The sequence below is a fragment of the Lipophrys pholis genome (assembly GCF_963383615.2).
Source record: "Lipophrys pholis genome assembly, chromosome: 1".
Taxonomy (NCBI): Eukaryota; Metazoa; Chordata; class Actinopteri; order Blenniiformes; family Blenniidae; genus Lipophrys; species Lipophrys pholis.
The window spans coordinates 55,349,778-55,355,777 of record NC_137635.1 but is presented as its reverse complement, the minus strand read 5'-3'; positions in this window follow the sequence as shown (position 1 = coordinate 55,355,777).

The following is a 6,000-nucleotide window of genomic DNA, read 5'->3' as shown; positions in this document are numbered from 1 at the left end:
TGGTTTTATTTTGACAGTCACCGTAATAACAATCCAACTTGGTGGTTTTATTTTGACAGTCACCATAATAACAATCCAACTTGGTGGTTTTATTTTGACAGTCACCGTAATAACAATCCAACTTGGTGGTTTTATTTTGACAGTCACCGTAATAACAATCCAACTCGGTGGTTTTATTTTGACAGTCACCATAATAACAATCCAACTTGGTAGTTTTATTTTGACAGTCACCATAATAACAATCCAACTTGGTAGTCTTATTTTGACAGTCACCGTAATAACGATCCAACTTGGTAGTTTTATTTTGACAGTCTCCCAGGTGAGACCCAGATCTTCAGACGTCACTGAACCTTTCTGGGCAGATAGACCAAACCACGTCTTTCATTAGATGGATGGAAACCATGAACTTCTTTCTCAATCCCTCGATTCAGAGTGACAATAAAGAACTATTCTATCCTATTCTACTCTATTCATACTTAAAGATTCATAGTTTAATTATCTTCATTTAATAAATCACATCTCCTGTATATCTGGTTGATGGAAGGACGTATGTTTTCACATGTAAATCAATAGTTTGTTGCATCAAAATTGTTGTAATAATATTAAAGTTCCAATTCAGATGCAGTTTATTGTCATTTCACTGAGTTTAAAACAGAAGAGGAGTCAGACTGGGTCTCCCAGAAGCAGCATGTCGTTCTGCTCGATCGCCAAAATAAGATATTAAACCGATGGACGAGGAGGAAAACCCCTTCAGAACCAGAAATGTTAAAGTGCATAAAACAAGAGAAAGCAGACGGACTGAAGCAGAAATCTGCTCTTTATGTCAGAGGCGGTCAGTCTCAGAGCTGGAGGAAGCAAACTGAGGGTCAGCCTGGAGGTCAGAGGTCAGAGGTCAGAGGTCACCGCCCTCTGCCAGAGGAGAGGAAGAGAAACTGTTAAAGCAGGAGGGAGACGGTTCATGTGCCGGGTGGGAGAGGCCTTCATCATGGCCGACGCTCTCATGGCCTTCATCATGGCCGACGCTCTCATGGCCTTCATCATGGCCGACGCTCTCATGGCCTTCATCATGGCCGACACTCTCATGGCCTTCATCATGGCCGACGCTCTCATGGCCTTCATCATGGCCGACGCTCTCATGGCCGACGCTCTCATGGCCTTCATCATGGCCGACGCTCTCATGGCCGACGCTCTCATGGCCTTCATCATGGCCTTCATCATGGCCTTCATCATGGCCTTCATCATGGCCTTCATCATGGCCTTCATCATGGCCTTCATCATGGCCTTCATCATGGCCTTCATCATGGCCGACACTCTCATGGCCTTCATCATGGCCGACGCTCTCATGGCCTTCATCATGGCCGACGCTCTCATGGCCTTCATCATGGCCGACGCTCTCATGGCCGACGCTCTCATGGCCTTCATCATGGCCTTCATCATGGCCGACGCTCTCATGGCCTTCATCATGGCCTTCATCATGGCCGACGCTCTCATGGCCGACACTCTCATGGCCGACGCTCTCATGGCCTTCATCATGGCCTTCATCATGGCCGACGCTCTCATGGCCTTCATCATGGCCTTCATCATGGCCGACACTCTCATGGCCGACACTCTCATGGCCGACGCTCTCATGGCCTTCATCATGGCCGACGCTCTTCAGAAGAACTGAAGAACCAGTGACGCCACGGACAGGAAGTCGACCTTCAGCTGACCTTCAGCTGACCTTCAGCTGACCTTCAGCTGACCTTCAGCTGACCTTCAGCTGAGTGTGTGAGACATGATGCTGCTGGAGCCTCCAGGGTGGAGCTCAAACTGTGAACTGGAGTCATAAATCCTGCTGGATTGGGATTTCTTCAGTTCAACAAACAGAAGATTAACAAAAGACTTTCTGTTGATGATGCGATTGTTTCTTCAAATTATTACCTGAAAATGTTGAAATTACAATCTGGTGTTTAATAACTGCAGCTTATTCTTACATTTTAGACTTTACATAAATATTTGTATTATTAGACCTTCTGATATTCCTTCAACCACCTTGTCAGGGTTGTGCAGGGTGGAGCCAAACGCAGACTCAGCCAGTCCCATGAAAACAAAGTCCAGGGAACACGAGGAAAACACAGGGAACACGGGGAAAACACAGGGAACACGAGGAAAACACAGGGAACACGAGGAAAACACAGGGAACACGGGGAAAACACAGGGAACACGAGGAAAACACGGGGAACATGGGGAAAACACAGGGAACACGAGGAAAACACGGGGAACACGAGGAAAACACAGGGAACACGGGGAAAACACAGGGAACACGGGGAACACGAGGAAAACACAGGGAACACGGGGAAAACACAGGGAACACGGGGACCACGAGGAAAACACGGGGAACACGAGGAAAACACGGGGAACACGGGGAAAACACGGGGAACACGGGGAAAACACAGGGAACACGAGGAAAACACGGGGAACACGAGGAAAACACAGGGAACATGGGGAAAACACAGGGAACACGGGAAAAACACGGGGAACACGAGGAAAACACGGGGAACACGAGGAAAACACAGGGAACATGGGGAAAACACAGGGAACACGAGGAAAACACAGGGAACACGGGGAAAACACAGGGAACACGGGAAAAACACAGGGAACACGAGGAAAACACGGGGAACACGAGGAAAACACGGGGAACACGAGGAAAACACGGGGAACACGAGGAAAACACAGGGAACACGAGGAAAACACGGGGAACACGAGGAAAACACAGGGAACACGAGGAAAACACGGGGAACACGAGGAAAACACAGGGAACACGGGGAAAACACAGGGAACACGGGAAAAACACGGGGAACACGAGGAAAACACGGGGAACACGAGGAAAACACGGGGAACACGAGGAAAACACGGGGAACACGAGGAAAACACAGGGAACACGAGGAAAACACAGGGAACACGAGGAAAACACGGGGAACACGGGGAAAACACAGGGAACACGGGGAAGACGAGAGGAGCGACAAGAGGCTTGATGACGAGAAGACAAGACATGTTGACGAGACGATCCAACAAGGACAACAGAGGGAGAAGAGTTTAAATACAGAAGGAAGCAGAGGACACAAGTGGAACATCGGTTCATTGGAAACACGAGGTGAGACACACAGACCCCAACAGGAACACCTCCCCCAATCCCAGTCCAAACCCAAACCCCAATCCCAGTCCAAACCCAAACCCCAATCCCAGTCCAAACCCAAACCTCAATCCCAGTCCAAACCCAAACCCCAATCCCAGTCCAAACCCAAACCCCAATCCCAGTCCAAACCCAAACCCTAATCCCAGTCCAAACCCAAACCCCAATCCCAGTCCAAACCCTAATCCCAGTCCAAACCCAAACCTCAATCCCAGTCCAAACCCAAACCCCAATCCCAGTCCAAACCCAAACCCCAATCCCAGTCCAAACCCTAATCCCAGTCCAAACCCAAACCTCAATCCCAGTCCAAACCTAAAACTTAATCTGAGGATAAATATGAAACGCAAAATATCAAATATTAAAGATGAAAGAGAAGTGAGCGGCATTGAGAGAGTAAATATGAATAAAGTCCTGCAGAGACCAGATGAGTCCATGAAGTGAGACTTCAGAAGGTCGGAGGAGACGATTCTGACTTCCTGCTGAACTGAGAATTATTTATTATGTAAGAGACAAAAACCTGCTCCATGTTCTTCGTCCCACCATAATAAATCCTCCATTAACCCCGACTGTTTTTAATTCTCAGTTCAAATTCAGAGACCTTAATCTGTAATCTGACTCCATTCATATTCTACAAACCTGTAAAGTTGCTGTACGAGGCTGACTGATGTTTCATCGAGTGTTTAAAGACAAAGTGTGAATGAAGTGAGGATCTCTGGGAGGAAATAGTGAACTAAAGGTCAGCGGCTCTCCGCTGGTCGGACAGCCTCCGTGTTCCAGTGCACGCTCACGCTCACGCTCACGCTCACGCTCACGCTCACGCTCACGCTCACGCTCTCTGAGTCTCAAATACTGACGTCACAGGATTAGGAGGGAAGAGAGAGAGAGAGAGAGACAGAGGGAGAGAGAGAGAGATAGAGAGAGAGGGAGACAGAGAGAGAGAGAGAGAGAGAGAGATAGAGAAGGAGAGAGAAACAGTCACACTGAGACACACATTTTATTCTCTGGGATGATTTCAAGTGAAAACTCGAGCTGTCAAGCGAGTAAAAACATTTACTAATTAATTGCACAATTTTCCTGTACCATACCGTACTGTACCATACTGTACCATACCATACCGTACTGTACCCTACCATACTGTACCGTACCATACTGTACCATACTGTACCCTACCATACTGTACTGTACCCTACCATACTGTACCGTACCATACTGTACCATACTGTACCCTACCATACTGTACTGTACCCTACCATACTGTACCATACCGTTCTGTAACATACGGTACTGTACCGTACTGTACCATACCGTACCGTACCATTCTGTACCATACCGTACTGTACCATACCGTACTGTACCGTACTGTACCGTACTGTACTGTACCATACCGTACCGTACTGTACCATACCGTGCTGTACTGTGCCATACCGTACTGTACTGTACTGTACCATACCGTACCGTACTGTACTGTACCATACTGTACCGTACTGTACCATACCGTACTGTACTGTACTGTACTGTACCACACCGTACCGTACTGTAGTGTACCGTACCGTACTGTAGTGTACCGGACTGTACTGGACCATCCTGTCCTGTTTCCTCCAATGGATGGACAAAGCTCCTTGCTCCACTGGTGTGTGAATGTGTATGTGAATGGGTGAATGTGACTTACAGTGTGAATCACTAACCTGAAACAGGTTTTGTATTCCGGCCAGGAACGGTTCCGATGCCCTTCAAACATTCACTGGTTTCTGTATGCAAAGAAGTACCTTGCAGTTTAAATGTATTAAGAGATTATGGACTTCGTCTGTCCCAAGTGGTCCACTAATCAGCTTCTGTGCCTCAAACAGACAAAATGTCAATCCGACACTGGACTCCTCCGACTCCCTGCAAGCACTGCGGACGTTCTGAGGAATGTTTAGTGGAATAAATCACCAGACACCAGATTAAAACCAACAGCGGCTGAGAGGAAAGGCAGTGACTGTTGAAATGATGCGTTTCAAACTGGAAAAACACTCGTGTGTTTTCTAGATCAGAGTTCTAAACCTTCATCTTGTCGTCAGGATTCATCCAGAAGCTGCGTTTGACTCCAGTTCTGTTCAAATCCAGAAACATTCCGATCAACAATCAAGATCCTGACTGGTTTAGGTGGTTTACTTTGTTTTTTAGTCTGTAGATGGTGAATAATAGTATAAAAGTGTCTATTCAGCAGCTCTCAGCTTTGGTTAGGTTTTATAGACTCAGGTCACCACCTCTAGTCACTACCTCCAGTCACCACCTCTAGTCATTACCTCTAGTCACTACCTCCAGTCACTACCTCCAGTCACCACCTCCAGTCACCACCTCCAGTCACCACCTCCAGTCACCACCTCTAGTCACTACCTCCAGTCACCACCTCCAGTCACCACCTCTTGTCACCACCTCTAGTCACCACCTCCAGTCACCACCTCCAGTCACCACCTCCAGTCACCACCTCTAGTCACTACCTCCAGTCACCACCTCCAGTCACCACCTCTTGTCACCACCTCTAGTCACCACCTCTAGTCACGACCTCCAGTCACCACCTCTAGTCACCACCTCCAGTCACTACCTCCAGTCACGACCTCCAGTCACCACCTCCAGTCACCACCTCTAGTCACCACCTCTAGTCACGACCTCCAGTCACCACCTCTAGTCACCACCTCCAGTCACTACCTCCAGTCACGACCTCCAGTCACCACCTCCAGTCACCACCTCCAGTCACCACCTCTAGTCACTACCTCCAGTCACCACCTCCAGTCACTCCCTCCAGTCACCACCTCTAGTCACCACCTCCAGTCACCACCTCCAGT